The sequence below is a fragment of the Aricia agestis genome, chromosome 4 (assembly GCF_905147365.1).
Source record: "Aricia agestis chromosome 4, ilAriAges1.1, whole genome shotgun sequence".
NCBI lineage: Eukaryota > Metazoa > Arthropoda > Insecta > Lepidoptera > Lycaenidae > Aricia > Aricia agestis.
Window position 1 is genome coordinate 13,301,487 of NC_056409.1, and position 21,035 is coordinate 13,322,521.

At 34.0% G+C, this 21,035-nt stretch overlaps 1 long non-coding RNA gene across 1 annotated transcript; it reads left to right on the forward strand.

Annotated features, from left to right (window-relative positions):
• The first annotated feature begins 829 nt into the window (after positions 1 to 829).
• LOC121726196 lies at positions 830 to 19,633 on the forward strand. Its single transcript, XR_006035501.1, has 3 exons — positions 830 to 1,072; positions 6,754 to 6,762; positions 19,623 to 19,633. It is a non-coding gene; the product is annotated as an uncharacterized LOC121726196 (long non-coding RNA).
• Positions 19,634 to 21,035: the final 1,402 nt, after the last annotated feature.

A 21,035-nucleotide genomic window follows, 5' to 3' on the forward strand; every position in this document is an offset into this window, starting at 1 on the left:
ATAGGTATTTGTCAAAAATATTTGTATAGTTTGTTTACTTTCGTACTATTAGATATGAAACAAAATGATGAAATGAAATAACAGTCATACGGAGACAAGAGAAGTCATAAAAAGTATATGCCAGCGAATATACTTAAGAATTTCAACTTATTTTGAAATTAAATTAAAAAAGGTTTCTCTGCCACGTTAGAATATAAAATTGTCCAATTTGTCGGGAAGCGTATTCTATTATTGCTATGAATAAGTGATGTAATATGCGGCGCGGGCGGCATCACATACTTCAGTTCACTTCGCCGCGCCACGCACTTCCACACGTCCACGTTGTATTTTTATTGCATTTAAAAATATCACAACGCAGCTCAGCGCACATAGTTGACGTCCACGACAAAATGTTAACTAAGCAGGCATCGTTTATAAAAAAAAAGCTTTTACGCACGGCAGCAAAACTCTGCTATTACCTTCTATCGAAACAAGATGTTTTCGAGTTAAAAAATATTAATTAAAACCATAAATCAAAGCTCATAATATTTTACTAGAGCATATTCATATTATGATTTCAATTATTATTTACAGTTCTGCGATGCCTTTTACCAAACTTTGTTAAGTACTTACTTTTTTCATGTAGAAGTAACAAACATTATTACAAACATTCACCTGTATAACATTAGTTAAGTCTTCATCTTTTTCCGCGCCCCTGTCCATACTAAGATAATGCTGCTATAAAAAACTTTTTCTTTTTGTTTTTCATTACAGACAAATCTATTATATTTAACCGATTCGTTGCCACCTTCATTTTCACGAATTCTTACCACAGGCCAAGCAGTTTATTCGATGACGCGCCATAAGCGTCATCGGCCCTGCTAAACGATGACGCCCCACGTGCGGCATTGGCCACTGGTTGTGTTTTATGCACATTTAGACTAAGGAATTGTAATTACAGTATAATCAATTAGTTTTAACGTGTTTTTTTAACAATCCTTGTATGCCGCGCCTGGCGCGTCATCGGCCTCACTGAATCTTTTTAAATGACGCGCTGGGCGCGGCAGTGGCCACGAATCGGTTAAATGGATCCGTGTTATACGCGTACAAAGCATTCATCCTTTACATACAGGCAAGCATATACAGGAAAATTCATGTATATTATGTTATATTATAAATGAAGATAACCTTCCTCAGAATTGGGCGCTCCTTAGTTGGTGCGGTGGAGGCGGGGGCGGGGGGCAAGACACTCGATCAATACCGACCCGACTTTCAAACTGCTTTCACCCTCATGAAAGTCGCCCGGACTCTACCCGAACGGACCTAGGCGGATCTGTATAGAGCTTGGATAGTGTTAAAACAATTTTCTTGAATTAAAAAAAAACTCAAAGCACGCTGTTATCAAATGTCCACCTACCCATATATACGGCACCTACCCATGTATACAGAACATAATATACGGCATTATTTATGGACAAATTGGCTCTCATTTTTTTTTCTCTGTAACGGCTGTAAATTGGCAACAATTAATTAATAATATTTTACTCGGGCTCTCATACTATAGTATGAACATAAAAAAGGTCTCATTTGATAGCTAAACGCGTAGACTACAATTACACAGACATTACGTTTTAATTCTTGTGGAACATAGAAAAACAAAAGTAAAAGAAAAAAGTTTGAGTTTTTTGTGTATTTTTTTATTGACTTTAAGTAAAAAATTCGTGTGTTTATCCAAACGTTTTATATAGATATTCTACCTATAACTATAAGTACTACATAATATCTGGGTATTTATACAAAATTTTACAAATGAAATAAGAGTTACATGTTGCGAGAAAAGAAGAAGTAAGGGTCACAGAGTATTCCCCGACTAAAAGAGTCTTAACAGTAATTAGCGCCACAAAGCGTCAAAAATTAGCAACAAATAACAATACAGCTCCATATAGATACGAGCACGTCTTCGGTCCGCTGTCTTCACGTACGCCAACCCCCACGCCGCACGCCGCGGGTACATTTTGTTTCGACCCCACCCCCCTGTCTTATCGCCATGTACTTTACATTAATATAAACTTTATGTATGTACACTTGTACAGCATCAATAGTCTCTTCTGACATATTTCTTATTGTTTCATTTAATTTATGACGTTAATTGTTTCTCTTTGATATTATCAGAGAACAAACCATTGCGGAAACTGTTCGAATAAATTAAAAACATTTCTTACAACTCACAATCTAGTTATTATTATACTTAGTATTTTTTGTATTATTAGTAAATATTATAAACAAGTAACTATTGTAAATCATATCAAGATATTTCTCTAAAATATATCTTTATTTTATAAGAATTCACGTTTTGAAACTTGAATTTCAAACTGGTTATTTTATCTCAACCCTTTAAGGATGCTGCAGGTCTTCGTGAGAACCCACAGCAGAAGGGTTTCTCTGACCTCAGGTCACTAAGATACTTTAACGGTTACTATAACTGTTTCTGTTAAAATTAAATACTGACAAACAGTTAGTAATAATGTTTGTCAATATAATCTATTATTATTTAATCTGTTTTCAACTTCACAATTACAAATTAAAGATTAGAGATAAGTGACAAAATATTTAATTTATACAGCGTATTTTCTTTTTTCTACAATTTTAATTTAATTAGTCACATATTGCATCATTGAAATTAATGTTTATTATTATCATTACGAATTATCAAAAACAAAACAGTCCTCATGAGGCTGTACTCGCTTCACGCCGTGCACTGTGCAGTACTTATATAGTTATCACTTATCAGATCAGAGACCAGTCATACTGAAAATACAGGCTTATATCTTGTAGTGGCTGAGGTAACATGTGAGGTTGATAGTATTACATTTAACTAAAAAATAATGTATGGGTAGAAATCTATCGATAGAGATAGTTCAAATACCTACTAACCTCAGAGGTCATGGGAAGCGACACGGGGCCAGGGTAACGCCGGTTACAATACGATTGCAGGTCGCGGGGTCACCACGTTACCGGTTGGGTCATTTTATACACCTAGCAGCAGTGAAGGGTTAAAGCGCACTCAATAAATTTTGGTACTTATTTTTTTATCACAATAATCGATTTTATTGAAATAAGTACTTAAATTAAAATAAAAAAAGAAATAATATAAACGCTTCCTTTTTGTTATTGAAAATGTTACTATTCAACATTTAGTTGGAATGAAGTAATAGTTGATACAAAATACTATTTTATTACAAATACACGTCAAATTGTGCTACATAATATTTTAAACAAAAAAGACTAAAAGAAAAACCTCAAAAGTTTTTGAAATCCAAGTTTTACGTATCGAAGTATTTTTAAATTACAATATATTTGCATGTTTATTTATTCGTAACTTCTAAAAGTGTTTTAAATATATTATTACGTTGGTCGCAAAGTCAGTATAAATCAGTAATTTAACGCTAACCCACTGGGCGATAAATTTAGGACCAATTTGGACTTAATCGTAGAGCACGAGGCGTGTTTTGGGTCCTTTTGTGACTGCGATCGATATCTAACAACTATAATACTACGAATATGTTATTACGTAACATGTTTGAACACAAACGAGACAAAATAGTATAAACTTGTCTATACTGTAGGTACTATTACTATAAGTATACTCATTTCTACACAAAGAGGAAAAATATTTATTTGTATCGAGTAGGCTCTGAAACTACTAACCTATTTTGATGGCTATAGATATATAAAGTAAAAGTAGTAGAAGTAGGGAATGGCGTATCTAAGACAGGCGGTGAAATAAAAAAAAAACAGATTTTTATCGTCTGATACTAAAGAATGAATTGGTATTTAAAAGGCAGGCTAGAGATATTAATTATTTCAAATAAGCCTGAACATTTTACGTTCAAGCGTTCATTCGAAGCGCCCTTTTTGCATAAGACAAAACAACAAGCTTTTTATTTAAATCTCAGCCAATCACCTAATGCGTTTGGCATTAAAATTTACTGTCGTCCGTGAAATGTTTATAGTTTTTTTCGGAGTGTAGCAATCCGATTTGTTTCTTTTTATATTAAAAAATTACATAGATACTTAATTATGCATATTGTAGTAAAGCCAGTAACGCCAACAGCGAGACGAGTCATAACTTCTTTTTATTTTATGATATTTTATGAAACCTTCCCAATTTTTTTTTTGTATTCTTTAATCATTAGACCTTTACATGTCAACGTTAGACTACAACTTTAAATTATTGAATTAAAGAATAAATAATAATAATTTGAATAAATTAATGAAGAAGTACATTATAATGATAGTTGCGAAGGTTTCATGCGTACTGAAATTTTGTAGCTTCGATAGGGTTTCTATGCAGGCTACAACAATCCAACCTCTAAAGCACGGACTCATATAAATCTATTAGTTAACTAGACGTTCCGCGCGGCTTCGCCCGCATAAATAAGGAATTTTACGGAAACCGTAAATTTTCCTCAAAAAATAGCCTATGTCCCTTCACTTGGTCTACTCTACATCTGTGCCAAATAACTTAGGAATTCATCCAGTAGTTCGCGAGATGAGCGGCTTCAAATAATTTTCCCGGTTTTTTCCACATTTCCCTCTGTTTCTTCGCTTCTATTGGCCTTAGAGTGATAATTTATAGCCTTCCTCGATAAATTTTCTATCTAACACTGAAATAGTTTTTCAAATCGGACCAGTAGTTCCTGAGATTAGTGTATTCAAACAAACAACCAAACAGACATACAAACTCTTCCGCTTTATAATATTAGTATAGAACTGATAGCCTACCTCGATAAATTGTCTATCTAACACTGAATTATTTTTTCAAATCGGACCAGTAGTTCCTGAGATGAGCGCGTTCAAACAAACAAAGAAACACTTCCGGTTTATAATATTAGTATAGATTTAGGCTCGCCTAAAGTAAAAGAGAGTACTATAGTTTTCTGTTTGACACAATCCGAACTGGATCGAAGCTGCATTAACGCTATATTACATTTCAGAATCTGGGTAATGACTACCGAGCTCAACCGAGATGTAGTTACGATAGGGACTCTCTGTAGGTGCTTTGTAATAAAATCTTGCCGTCGACGGACATTTTATGAATATTGTTTTGGCGCTATAAAAGATAACGCGTGCCAAGCCACTCCGAGAAATATAACTTGCCTTCATATTCATATTATCTTTACTGCGATGCGGACTATCTAGTTTATTGGCTAAATTAAAGTACCTACATAATATTAATATGTAAATTGTCTTATTGTTAAGATGAATAGTAAAGCGCACTAACAAAGTAGTATAGATTTGCATTATGAAAAATGAATGCCTGCGCCTCGACTTAAAAAAACTTGGCTCTAACATAGCTCAATTTTTTATAAATATTTTTACTACTTACATCTATCTTTAACAGGAGTAAAATGTCATTTCATCAATTTATTAGTAAAATCATTACAATCACTAAAATATTCATATACTATTTATTTATTCCCATACTTAAAAAACAAGGAAGAAGTTAAAAATTGATACTGACAAAAGTGATAGTGATAATATCAAAATACGTAAATTGTGATAAATTGTTAGCATAAAAGCCTAAGAACAGTAATATAAATAAAACGTTTTCAGCGAAACTAAAACAACATTCACAGCAGCTCGGCCGGAAAAGCAGATTTATATTACGGCCCAACTAAGATCATAAAACTATACTATATCACCGACCCTAGTATTAATATCCCAACATTTATCATCGCCCACCCCCTCGTCTTTTGTGTAAGAACCCGCAACGTTCGCCCAAACAAGTTCTGACAACGAAAACTATTCAAACATTCGCGGCTAACATCGCAACTTGTACGGCGGCGTTCTTAACTCGGCCGCTTTGGCGTTGGCTCCACGAAAATTGGAAAATTTCATTTGGCACACGAAAAGCGACCCTATCTCTGGATATTTAAATAGTAATTTAAAACGACGTCGCCGGATGATCGCTTTACTGCGTCCCAGACGAAATTGAACTGTACGTTGAAGCGATAAAGTTACATTTCTAGGAAAGTTCGCCGGAGCAATTCTCCGGAAGGGTAGAGTCGTAAGGAAGTTCGACGATTATGTTTAGTCAGCGCTGGCTGTGTAATGGAAAGGAAGTAGAAATTGGGGCCTGTAAGATGTGGTCGTATAAGGCGGCCGTCCCCAGGGGGGCGGAGGGTGGGAGGTGAGGGGGGGAGGGTTATTTGTTTGTTTCTAAGGTCCGCTCTAGTCCGCAGCTGCGGGTTGGATTTAAATTTCGCACAGCTCTTTGTCCGTAATGTCCTTCGCAGTCGCCTGATGAGGTGACTCTTTACAACTTTAAATTGAGTTGGTGATAAATTATTTCGAGATCCGTTGTTTGTCTTGCTGAAATAATGTTTTTCCTTTGTTAACCAATGAATATATTTCCCATGACTAGACTAAATAGGTGTGAATATAACCATATTATGCGAATAAAAACAAGTTGGTATCTAAATAGTACAATTTTTAAAATTGAATTTGAACAAATACTGGAAACGCATCATATAACACTATCATAAGCAAAGGTCGCAATAAGGCGCTACTAGCACATGCAGTTAATAATAATAATCAGTTTGAAATCAGACATTTTGCACATGTCATGTCAGAATATTGACAAAAACATTGTCAAATGTCAAACTAAACTTATTCTTAACTGACTGTCTAATGTAAAAAAATTACAGTGATAACCGATAATATAAATATCATGTTGTATTTGATTTGTTATATTGGTTATAATTTGTAAAGTTAGGAATTGTTAGAGTTTTTAAAACGCTAGTCGCATAATAAAAGACATATTTTATTTGTATCTAGTAGGTTATATAACAAATAAACAACAACCATACAAGACAAGTAGTATGGAAGCCATGCAAGTTTTAATGAAAACGCCCCTACCGAACAGACACGTACAAATAATATAACTATAGCATGAAAATTATACAATACATTATTTTAAGCGACTAAGTGAGAGGATGGTATATTGTATTTTAGGGGTACTTATAGTACTTTTGTCCCAACTCTACAAGCAAAACGAAGAAGTATGAAATATAAATGATTACTTTAACATTTCTTCTTACTTCAGATGTTTCTCGCAAATTCGTTTGGTCAGGAATTCGTTTATCGCCCGGGAATTGTAGATTTTTCTGCGATAAAAACTGTTCTTTGTACCCGGAAATCAAAGTTTCTACCTACCAACTTCTCTCCAAAAATCTATGGTTTAAGCATGAAGAGGTTAACATACAGACAAATACAATTAACAATACCAGTACATTTAAAATTTATACTATAATTCCTATAAATAAGCAGTGAATGGTTTCCATAGAATACAAGTATAAGTCCCGTTTCACATTCGTTGTCCTACTTGCGCAGGGCGGTTCAGGCTTTTCACGCGCCACTGAAGGTTATTCAAGGGCTGTAGGAACGTTCAAGGAAATTGGGTCATTTGTCCCCAAAGTAGTGTCCTTAGTTCCCATACACGAGATACCCCGCCGAGCACGGGTTGAACATAAATTACGTACTTCAGCTATGAAGAAACATTTTCATTTATGTTACATATTAAGGTATAAGCGATTTTGTTTTGCTTCTGAATAAAGCGGTTTTGCAATTGTTTTGTAACATAAGGAAATTCGTTTCATCGTTTTCAAGAATCTTTTTAATTCGTTCTTAAAAGTTTCCATCACATAATATTATATTTTTATTTTATTAATTCTTTGGAACTTAAAAACCATTCCCATACCATTCGTGAATAACCAAGACGCGCTTAAATTCTAATTTTATTCCAACAGAAATGTGAGATACTTACAATATAGAAAGATTGTAAATGGCTCATCTTGGTTTAACAATTTACTTGTTACGTAAAATTGATTTCTGAATTATGAGGGGGTCAAAAGTAGCTGCAAATGGTTCGTGTAATATTACACACGGTGCTGCTCGCCAGTTCTGTGATGCTGGAACTTGGCTTGACACGCTACCGTGTGTCTGGATACTAAGCCTTTCTCAATATAATAATTACCGAGTAAAACCTTCGTTTTACTGTCATGAACTCATGAATAGACAATATTATAATATAATTTAATATCATGCTACTCATTTCAATATAATATTTTAACAATCCAAAGTTGAAACAAACACGAAACTTATGGAACAATATAGGTCTTAACCCCCTCCCCAGCTTCGCCCTCTTATCAGTTCACCCCCGGCTCCTCTTCTCAAAACTGGGGTCCTTTCGTCTCCCCCGCCTTATGTACCCCCGCGATCGTTTATTAGCGCCGACGTCAATCTCTCCGGCTTCATTTGTAAATTAATATCTATAATGGAGGTCATACGATAGTTTTGTTTTATCTAATTATTTCACGCCAATAAAAGTTATTGCTACTTTAGTTTGTATTTTTTCTATTGCTTTTGTTTTTTGGTGGTAAAGAAAGTAAAAGTTCTTTCGCATCGTCCTTTTTCAATAGATACTACTTACAACCGTTTCTTTTTCTGGTGATTATTAAAGAAAGGTAAACCTGTTTCAGCACGCATGCTATGTTAGAGCTAGCCATTACATTATGTTCAGTCTGCCGATAATGTAATATCTAAAAAAAATATTCTCTTTCACGAGAATATTATGAGAGCCTAATCAGACATGAAGTCAAGTTATTTTTATCGCGCGATATGCCTGCATTTTTTCTGTTTCCAATAAAAAAGGCAGAATGCCGCTCTTTTTTCATCATCGCGTCACTACATGTACTATTTATTTCGCTTTTTGTAATTACATAGTACATTTTAACATGACCGTAAAGATATTAAGTAAAAAACTCAATTCTTTCTTCTTCTTTTGTTTCTCTCTATATTTGCTTTAGAATTATATATCAGATTAAAGAAAATTCATTTCATCAATATATATTTACGTATATTCGTATTTGTCAAAGTTAAATAATCTGTAGCGTGGGTAGCGGTGTCACGTATCCTATATATTATTTATATGTGAAATTATACGGAGCCCGGGGGTAGTTAAGGAGGAGTCGCCGATGAAATATGTCTTAGGGTGGCCGGGGGATGAACGGGGGGAGAGAGAAATTAAGGAGCCTTAAGCTAGCGGTCCAGGTCGATGAGAAACTTATTAAAGTTGGGCAGGGCGGGTCGCTAGTATTAATAATATTGAAACTAGTTTCGTACCTCGATTTTGAATATTTATTTATGGGATTTGTGCAGAGAATTCTCAATAATACTAAAATGAAACTTCAAATCTAGAATAGTTGGTCACTGTTAAGCATCCGTGCAGAAAAAAAATCGTGTTATGTAGGTAATAGGAATGAAGACTTGTTCTAAATGATCTACAGAACATAAGTCAATTTAACGTATTTTTCGTGGGATGATACAGAAATGCTTAATAGCGTCCAGTTGAAGTCTGATGAAACCGTACAAGGCGCATAATAATTTTATTACTTACAATATGTTTATGTAGGTAATTAGCAAATACTAAAGGGAAACCCAATTTTAATTCGTTCCCTTTCTTTTGGAGCCATCCTGCTTTAATGAATCGCCCTATAGAGTAGACCTATGAGTTGTGACAATCATGGCGATCCATCATGACTCAACGTAAAACAAATAGCGGTTGTGTAAAATGGTGCATGATCAAATGTCAAGGTAGAATATTTCAGAAGTAGGTGAATGTAAGTTCGTTATAGCTTGCTGCCTGTCACCGCTGCAGTTACTCGAAGTCGTTAGCGGCCAGCAATTTGTTAACAACTTTAACCGCATCTAGTAGGTACTTACGCTAAATTCTAAATATTCTAGAAACTGACAAAATTAGTTGAGATTTTATAAATTCATTATTACACTTTATTTTTACACTGTTATGAAGTATATATATTTTTCTAATTTAAAATAAAAGATTCATGGAATCTTTGATTTTTTGTGTCTAATTTTGTATATACATTGTCTATTCTTCATAAATAAAGGATTTAGGAAATTGAAAATAATAGTATCAAAACGCGTAGGCAATAATTTCTTATTATGCCATAGTTTTCTATGAAACTACCATAATATATTTGGTGATCAATCAATATTACATAATATAATATTACAGTATTGAAGAAACGCTACATTATACATAAAGCGTAAATGTACCTACAAATTTAAATCCATCATTATAAGTATTGCGTGAATGTTTGTTGATGATAATTTTAGAAACAAAATAATATAATTTAAACTGAAGGGCGTTTATTATTATTTATTAGAGCACAGCCCGTATCGTGTCTAAGACTTATATTTATCGCTGGAGCCAGAAACTAAAGGTGTGTACACGAAATGTTTACGAAGCATTTGCTTAATAACTGAAACTTTAGGGGTTGGGTCGAATTCTCCTAATACCTTGTGTTAATATATTTTGTACGAGTGTGCGTGAAATTGTATAAGCTTGGTCTACAATTTATTTCACAATATTTAGTTTTTAGCAGATAAATAGTTTTAGTATTGATTAGTCACTATAAATTACTACCCTACTAATTTACCCGGCAAATGTTGTTTTGCCATAAAATGATTTTCCCTGTTTTCCTGCTTCTCTCTTGAAGTTTTTTCTGATTTTTTTTCTATAGACCTCACGGAGCCCGTGACCTTTCGAACGAATGCAAAACCGTGGAAATCTGTTCCGTATTTCGTGGAAAAGTTATAGCGTCAGGAAAGAAAACCCGACTTATTTTATATATTAGATTAGTATTATAACATAATATTACCTCAAAATATGTAATAATTTTTACCAAAGTATATACGTTTACATTATGCTGCTACGCCGCTTCGTAGCAGTCACATTTTTGAAGAATAAAGCTTTACAAATAATTTAAGTCTAATATAATATAAGTAAATAATTATCTGGCAATAGTTTATTACAAAGCAACTGTAATAAAAAAATGATAATATAGCTAAATACGATTTAATATATTTTTATAATGTGAACTCTAAGCTTTATATTTGTATGTGTGCGTACCGAAATAAGGGTTGCTATGGTGACGAATCTTAAAGATCTCCCTTTCTGACCCGTCTCAACTTCTCCTTTCTCGTTTACACGCGTTTCTTGCAGGGAGGCGTCAGAATGTACAGACAACAAAATTTTAATAACTACATTTTTTTATTAATTTATTTATCTATGCCCGTCTATGATATTGATGTATGAAAATTAAAAAGTTATCTTTATTTATTGTACCATTTATTTACCTATTTTACTTCATTTTTCTTAAAATTTTAATTTCAGAACATTTTTTTTAATGAAAATAAAATGTAAATGGAAAGTATGTCAAAATTGGTATTCACAGAAATAATTGTATTGACTATTGGATAACTGGATTAAAAAAAAGAACATGCCTAGTTTGATAAGTTATACGAACACTATAATCACCATAAGTGACGAACACTTTGTATGACAAATAACTTATTTTTAAATGCACAGGTAAGTAATACTTCCCTGTGCATTTAAAAATAACTTAACATAAAAAAACATACCCCAAAGTATTTTGTTTCGTGATTGTACATCTCATCTTTAAAAACAATAAATAAGGAGAATTTCTCAAACTTTTTTCCCCACCCTCCCAAAGGGTTAGGGCGGGGCCACCAGCGGGCGCCCCCGCGCGTTCCCACAACCCATAAAATTGTGAATTACTGATGAACTGTTTGCCAGCCTTTCGGACAAATTTATACCAAAGTGAGAACTATTCGATATTCAAAACTACTTTTTGTAAATTTTTATTTATGTTTTGTTTCCAGTTACGATATATTATGGTAGGTAAATAATATTAGGCTACTTGACCTATATTAAATTTCATTGAACAAATGCATATTTCTAGTAGAATTAAATAAAAGCTTAAGATTGATAAATAAAGTCGATTTGAAAATATGATTTTATATTATTTAATTTGTACTGACGAAAACGCTTTTGCGACACATACGATTTGGATGTGACGTCATCACACTAGTAATTTAATATCTTTTATTTAACGTTATATGTAAGTTTATTTGTACATAAATAATAAGTATCACCCTAGAAAGAATTGTAAAATATATTTTCTTGAATAATTCAAATAAAAATTCAGTTTTATATAATATTATCTCCATTTATTGTATTTGGAAAATGAAATGGACAAAAACTTTCCTCCAAAAGTTTTCAACATTACAAATGATTTCTCATTTTTTATTTGATTCTTTTATAATTTTTGGCACTTTTAGACTCGTACGTTTAGTTTAGCACATAAAAAATCAATAAAGAAAGGGTACAAAAATATGACGTCACACTATGGTGGACAGTGTTTTCGGCGCTATTTACAAGGCATATTTTTCAATCAACATTTTTATGGGTTTCTACTATTTAAAATATTAAAATATTAGTTTTGTGGTGAAAATGAATGATTAATAAGTGATTAGCATGAAGAAAACAAGTAGGTCAAGTAGCATATTGCCATCACAACTGAGTACCTACTGGCTGACATGTTACACAAAATATGTTATTTTATATTACCTAAATTCTTTAGTAGTTTCCTTGCTACATTATTATTAGCTACATTACATATCTAAAAATGATTATATTAATTTATACCGATACTTGATTCTGTTAAAAATATAAAATTAATGCCATAAAACTCAGAACTAAGACTAAACAAATCTAAGACCAACGGGCAAAATCAAATATTATTGAAAAAGTAAAATATACCTAAAGCAGTTTTGGTATAAATCTGTGTGATAGTATGTGCACACTGCTGATGAACCGGGCAGTGGCGAGCGCGACGCTCATCGATTTATTGATAGTTTTAGTTCAACCCTTCATCAAATGATTTGAAATATTTCCACCTGCAAAACATTTTGCTCCGTATAACTAGGACATAGCGACCAATTTACCTCGAACTACCGGTGAACTAAATTGGACATCTTATTTAATAAATAATTCTCATGAAAATTCTAGTCGCTTCAGGTGAAGAGACAGCTTAGAAGTTTCGAATTCATCTAACATTTAAATTAGGAATCTAAATGGTGCTAACTATTTTAATAAAGGTTTCAGTTCATAAATTAGTTTATCATGATTATTTTAATTTCTACAATTTATTATTAAGAAATAGTAATCATTTAAAATTTAACGAAAAGATAATCAAAAAAAAAAGAATAATTTTGATACTGACCAGGAATATCTAGTAGACCAGATTTAAGTAATTTCAGATACTTCTTCCATCGTGCGACCACCACTGCACCAAAATCACTACTAAAATCTGTAAAAAGAGAAAATTACCGGTGTACTCATAAATATTGATGCGTCCAGTCTCCGGTCAAGGAGTTATGTTAATGCTAATCTATTGTTGGTACCGGTTCTTATTCGACAAATTAAGGGTCCAAAGTAAGTTACAACACTAGTTATGCGTACCGTTTATAATATTCTCGACGTTGTCGCTTTGTAACAGAGTCGGTATTCGCACGAGCGTGTTTAAGGAGATTTAATATTTAACGTTGTTGAAAGTAAAGGTGTGTGCATATAAATTGAGTTGGATGTTGCAGCATCCCCTGTTGGATTATTCTAAATTTGAACTTTTGGTACGTTTGACCCATGGCTATTTTAGTACCGAAGGCCGGTGTCGTGGGATAGTCACTGAGATGGTGTTCTGTGGGAACTTGGAACTTGTATCAGTTTTTGGAAAACGGCGAGTTCTAAGAGCTTACAATATTGTTTCTTCGTTATTTTAAATGAATGTAAACATTTCTCTTCTTGTCTCTTGCTCTTAAAGTTTCTAGTAAGTCATAGAATTGGGTCCGCCATCATTATCTGACCATGAAAGAATTTCTTCGATGGTGCATGCATGTTTATCGTATAGCTCAGGTCAGCTGTTTTGTTTTGGTCGTTATGAAATACTATAATATTTACTAAATAATGTTCTTCTGTGAAATATAAATATGTGTAGTAATGAGCACAGGTCTCGGCGGAAGTCTTCAGTCCGTCCCACCTCTGTGCGCGTCATTTCCGCCTGGAAATTGTCTTCCGACTTGCTCCAGGCTAAAGCTAGGACCTAATATATAACTTGAAAATATTCTTTGAGAATGAAAATGTTACGTAATTGCCAAAAGTAGGTCCAATTTTAACCAACTTTTTTAAAGCAATATCACGATGACGCTGGTATCAATCAATTATAAATATGTATCAAAAATTATAAATATCTTGGGACCTAGATGCTTCAAACCACATTATAAAAGAAAGGCCCAGGTTTTATTATCAAGGTGAAAGTCTTTGAGTGTGTATGTTTGTTACTTCTTCACGCAAAAAGTAGTAGTTAAGGCACTGGATCAACGTCATATTTACATCCAAATTAGTATTCTGGCGTGGGGACATGTTCAACAATATCCGAAACTATCAATTTAATTAAAACCAGTTCCGTAGTTTAAGTAACAAACAAACAACCATACAATCATTTTCACATTTATAATATTACTAGATGACGCCCGCAACTCCTTTGCGTCAAAACTCGTTTATCTCGAAGGAACCGTACATTTTTGTGGGATAAAAAGTATCTTATATCCTTTCCCGGGACTCATACTATCTCCATAACAAATTTATGTAAAATCAGTGAACAAACAGACAGACGGACAGACACACTTTCGCGTTTATAATATAAGTATGAATTTTCACGGCAGATTTATTATTTTCGAACGGTCCGCTCCCGGCCGGAGCGACCCGTATGTAGCACCCACGTAGCGAAGATCATTATCTGGTACGAGAAAGTTAGGAGGAATCTAGTTAGACCCCCCTCCCCCCTCCCCCAGCTATAGTTTAGATCAGTTGGCCGGCGATACAAGACAAACTGTGGGCGTGTCTTACAGCGCGGACCTTGTTTCAAATTACTTTGTGATTACCGACTACGGTCCAAGGTATAAAACGAGCCAAAACATAGTAGAATATGTCACATGAAAATAATTAATATGTCGAAAATTGTATGAAATTTTGTGACTATAGCCTCGTGGTTAGACCATAGTAGTAGCTACAGACGGCAGGAAAGTAGAGTCTGGAAATCCGAATCCGCACTTTAGTCTTATGCTAAGTATTCACATGCGATTTTGCTCGATAGTTTTACTCCAAATAGAGTAATAATTACTGTGTGGACCGCAAAACTGACAGCTCAAAGGCTCGCATCGAGCCGGCTTGATGAAATTAAATAGTAAATACATATATCAAAGTCAATTTTTTTTATTCAGAATAAGTTTTTTCAAACACTTTCCGAACGTTGATGCTACTGGGGCCTACCACCGGTTCGGGAACTAACCCGGCGAGAAGATTAAGATTATTGATTTAGAATAAAACTAGTAAGCAATGCTGAATGTGTGGACGAAAGCCCGAGCCGCAGGTTTTGCTCGACGTTATTGCTCGATCAAGCAAAACCGTATATGAGTACTTAGCATTAAAGCGTGCTAAAGGGTATAACTACTAGGAATTGGGACGTAATCTTTACCGATTGGTTATGTAATACCAATGACACGAAGTTTGACCAGATACGAGATTTTTCATTGTCTATTGCACTCTATAGTCTATACACATAAAGCGCTATAAGTAAAAACCCGGGCTGCCGGACCGTAAAATTCCGTAGTGCAGACTATGCCAACGCACACTATCGATCCGAACTTGCGTAAGGCAAAAAAATGTGTCGTTTGAAAGGCAAGTGTAAAAATAAAACTAAGACTAGGGTCCCCTCTACACGCTCGGACAAGTTACGGGGTCAGCTGGTCTACGCAGTCCTATGTCATTCAACCTATACCTAACATCTAGCTGGTGGAAGTTTCTTTGATTTCCTTCAACGATTGTGCACCGAGTTGTAAGAGGCTGGGAATAGTGCCATGCGAGTAAATATGCCACAGTTATAATGCGTTAAGCATTTAAATAGAGTAGTATTATACAGTAGTATTTATCCTCTTAAACATTTAAGACACATCCAGTAGTTAAAAGATAAAGCGTTACTTTGCGGAAATCAAGATACTTATAAATTTTAATTATTATTAATACAAGTGATTATGGTTGGTTTATCTTCTAAGGAACTTATTTAGCCTGTATAATAAATACAGATTTAGAAGACTTTTCGTTTAGAAATAATAATATTATTATTTCTTTTCTCAAACGGATTTAGAACAAACGGACTTAGATTTTTCACGTACACAGGGTTTACTCGTTATTTAAAACAGTTTTTGGGTATTGAATAAAATTTAATATAATAAAAAGCGTCGCTTTCTAAGATTATCTTACAATTTAAATAATACGGTTAGAAGACAGAAAAAATTAAATGCAATGTGGCGTGATCATAAATGAAATTGTCACACAATGTAATCCTGTAGCTAAGTTGGCGAAAGCATAGTGCTCAGAGCTCAGTGCTAGTCAAACTACGCACATAAACCTGACTGCACGCGTATAAAGCGTTTATCTCGATGTGCCTTAGGCGAGACTCGGAAAACGCCCCATGCAAGTCACAAACTGGAACGACTTGCAAGAAAAATGAAAAGTCGAATTTTGTTACCGCCATTCTAAATTTTATTTCAATGCTAACAAATATGTTATGCAGAGGCAATATTCCCAGTAAGATTTATAGGTTTTTATAGTTTTCTGTAAATTTTAAAGTATACTATATCAAAAAATCGGCCAAGTGCAAGTCGGACTCGCGCACGAAGGGTTCCGGTATAGAGTGAAATAAGACAAAAAATTGTGTTTTTTTGTATGGGAGCCTCCTTAAATATTTACTTTAATTTTAATTTTATTATTAATTATTAAAGTACAAATATAATTAAGTTTTTTGTGAAAATTTCAACTGCCTAACTGTTACCATTATTGATTACGAGCAAAAAAGGCCAAAAAATCACGTTTCTTGTATGACCCCTTAAATATTAACTTTATTTTATTTTTAGTATTTGTTGTTATAGCGGCAACAGATTTACACAATCTGTGAAAATTTCAGTAGTCTAGCTATAGCTAGACTACTGTACTGAGTTACAGCCTGGAGACAGACAGACGGACAGACAGACATCGAAGTCTCATGAATAGGGTCCCGTTTTTACCCTTTAGGTACGGAACCCTAAAAACAAAGTAATGATTATGTGTTTTTCATAAGGGAAAAGTAACTGTTGACAAGAATATAATATAGAAAACAAAATTTTTACAAAATTACGCAAGTACTATTCAGTACTAGGTAGAGTATCTTTAAAAACCATTAAATTATATTATCTAAACTGAATGATTATACTTTAAAAAAATAAATTAACATTAAAGAAATAACTTTGTTAGAAGATCGCTCGTCGCTTACATTCGGTGAGCTAAGAAGCGATTTGCACGACGTAATAGTAAAGTACGCTTATGGTAATTACATTGTAGCCTTTAATTTCGTTTGGGTTAAGTCAGATTTTAAGTCGCCTAGGGCGTCTAGTCATGATCCCGCCATTAAAGATAAGATTAGGACTTTTAGTGCTTCTATAAATTCGGTACGTTTATTTTAGCAGTCTCGCTTAACTACCCGACCCCTTTTAGATAAGACTAAGTATTATTATAATGTTAGACTGAGGGTACGCGGAGATTGACTATTTATATAGGATTTTAAGGCAAATAAAGTTGTTTTGGCAGTAATATACTATGATTAGATATATAATATAACTATCGAATTCAAAAATAAACAATCCAACATGTTATTTAAAAAAAATATAAAAAATTCTTTATGTTTTTTACCTTTAAAGGTAGGATTAAGTAGCAGGTAGGTAATGATACCTCATTACTGTACTCCCTGGAGTTTTCAGGTAGGTATCAGGTGCGAGGAAATAAATCATCAGCAGGTGATGGCTGACGACCGATGACAGGCGCCCGGGCCCGGGGCGGCGCCCTATCATACGAGACTGAATATGCAGACTGTTTATTGTTACTAATTATTACTGAATGTGTTACATCGAATGAAGTTATCATCAGTACATTCAGCCAAAGTGGAGAATTTAAAATTTCTTATAAGGAAATTCCAGATTGTGTTTGTAAGTACACAATTTTATTAATCGTATATTTACATGATTAAAAAATATATATATTTCTATTTGTTTTTTTAAATACAATATTATGATAAATAGGTAATAGCAATTTTTGGGATAGCAGTAATTTCTTTGTTTTCAATGTGCATTTGATCGTCGATTTCAAAACCGAAGGATTGGACGAACGTCATAATATTTTAAACGAAGATGGCTGAACAAATATCGGACACATCACTCAATGTAATTTCCACTTACTAAAGATATTTCCGTTTTTAAAAGCAACTACTTTTGTAGCATACTGCATTTTTTATAATTACGAGGGCTGTTTGAAAAGTTCTCGGCCTAAGGCGCCTACTACACGCGCATGCTTGATCACAGTTTTACTGGCGCATGTTTCTCGCATGAAAAGACTGACTTATCTACGACACGGCACAGATATGCATGCGCATTGCGCAGGCCACATTCTTGCCGAGATCGTCGGCGTATAAACAATGTTTCTCAATGGAGAGCTATTTCTTCTGCTTTTATTTTCCAGAAAAATTGATAATGCAGAAATTAAATGTTTTTTTCATATGCGTAAGTATATTTTTTTATTCTTGTCACAACAATCTTTCGATTTGGTCTTCCACGGAGCGGGCAGAGATTTTTATACTTAATTCAATGAATTCAGTTGCGAACTTACTATTAATATGTACGTAAATCCACCATTTTATAGCGGAGTGCGCGAATTTTAACACCATTTGACTGACAATTAGCTAAGCGGCTTCAACACTGAACGTCCAACCACACGCGCAGATAAGTTTGTACACGAAGGCTTGCGCATGCCAGAATTTCAAGCAAGTTTAAAAACCGTCAAGCCAAACTTGCTCATACTACCGTTTTACCAAATACTCACACAATGTTTCAACAAAAAACAAATATTGTACTAGAATAAGTACTAAAATACACCAAGTAACTACACCAAGGAGCAATATTTTTACTGTAATGTGTTTGAGGAGGAATTAGATCTTAGAGCGAATTCTAACATTTTATGGGCCTTAGTGTTGATGAATGTAGTGCCTTGTACAATTACAAGTCGGCATGAGCAAGCAAAACTGTGGCCAAGTATGCACGTGTGGTAGGCGCCTAACATACTTCTGTGCGACTTAGCGTAAAGCGTATGAGTTATACCATGTATAGAACCATTATTAACTTGATTAAAACCCACGCCTTTTGTAAATTGTTTCGTTAGAAGAAAATTTTTTGAACAATCTGCGCCAAGTCAGCAGAAATTTGAAGGCGCGCGTATTCAAGTAGGTGCGCTATTATTGCAAAGTCTATACTCACTCACCGGGTAGGCCTTGCAAGGTTTTCTATGAAATTATATAAATACGTAAAATAAATTTCACTATCCAAAAATTTCGGATTGGTTTTCAGTATTATATTATATTTTTCAAATCTAAATTACAGTTACTAGGGCTGGAGATATTCACATTACCACGAGACGTAGGTAGTCGATCTCGGTAATCGTGTTGTAAGACTTTTTTTTATCGAATTTTATTAGTCATTAAAATTTATTGTAATTTAAATTTTTAAAGCCATATCTTCTAGTTAAAGACTCTCAAAGCCAAGAAGTTATCAAACAGCCCTATAGTACTTATAATTTTATATTGATTTTGATATTGATTTTTAATTTTTAGTTAGATTGACCATAGCACCAACCTGCTGACTCAATGCAAAGCCTACATCATCATGACGTGTGATGATTTCATTCCTAAAATAAAATTTAACTAAAATCTTTTATTTTAAATGAAATTTTTCTCCAAACGCCGACATAACGAAATCAGCCCAGCTGCGCGTCGGCCAGAAATAATAAAGAAGCACATTAAGTAAAATGAAAGTCCCCCATTAAGCGGCGGGCGTCAGGCTATTTACATATCTTCATCAGAAAAGGTAGGGTGAAGATGATCTGGCGGACTGTGCGGGACCCCCAGGGGGCGGGGGCTGCCGGGGGGTGCCGGGGGGTCGACCCCCCGAGATAATTGCTCCAAGAGAGCGCATGTCTTCATAGCACTCCTGTGACATTCGTTGAAGATAATTCGATTGGGTTTCGGAATAATTATGAGTAATGCGAGCGCCTGTTTGCCTCGTCATACCGATTTTAATGATATTTGAATACATTTCAAGGGATGTGGCAAATTGTTTTCGAAATTTTAGCAAAACGAGTATAATTTATAGCTTGTAGTTGGTATCTATGTTTTGGTGGTTGGTATAAATGTAATAAAATTATGTAACAAAATACAAATTATTCATATCTATTGTGATATACTCAGTCTGTTTACCTGTTATACTTCTTTCAGCTTAAGCCGGTAAACCGAGATTATAATATGGACGAATGGAGATACAGAGTCCCCAATAAATTGATAATAAAAACAACATTAACTAACCATTATTTTATATTTATTATTAAAATAAAAATACAACAGTATTTTCAGATTTTGAATATGTTAAGTGCCTACCTGTTGCCATTATTGAAATCGAGCAAAAAATAAAAAAAATATATCACCATTGTTGTAAAGGATCATCTCCTAAATATTTATTTTATTTCTTTTTAGTATTTGCTGCATTAGCGGTAATAGTATTACTATTACCCCTAATGCAATAATAAGATGGCATACGGACGGACATACAGGGAAGTCGCAGTAATAAGGCCCTGTCCTGCTTTTACCCTTTGGGTACGGAACCCTAAAAGCACTACTTTGTAAAGGAATATAGTCTAAATTAGGTACTATTTTATTTACTTAAATTTAGTTACTTATTAGGTTTTGTTTCTCTACATCTACGTTATTATTGAAGTCGGCCCCAGCCAGAATGTAAGTTAAAAAAAAATGCCATGTAGGGAACTTTAATATTTTTTTGTACGGTGTACTGTTTTCGCTAAGGCTATAGTTTTTGCACGGAAGTTTTAAAACTTTTATTAAACTGATTAATATTTTTTTACTTAATTTTACAATATTATCTTTTTTTCTTAAATAATAAGAGTGGCCGTTTATCAGACT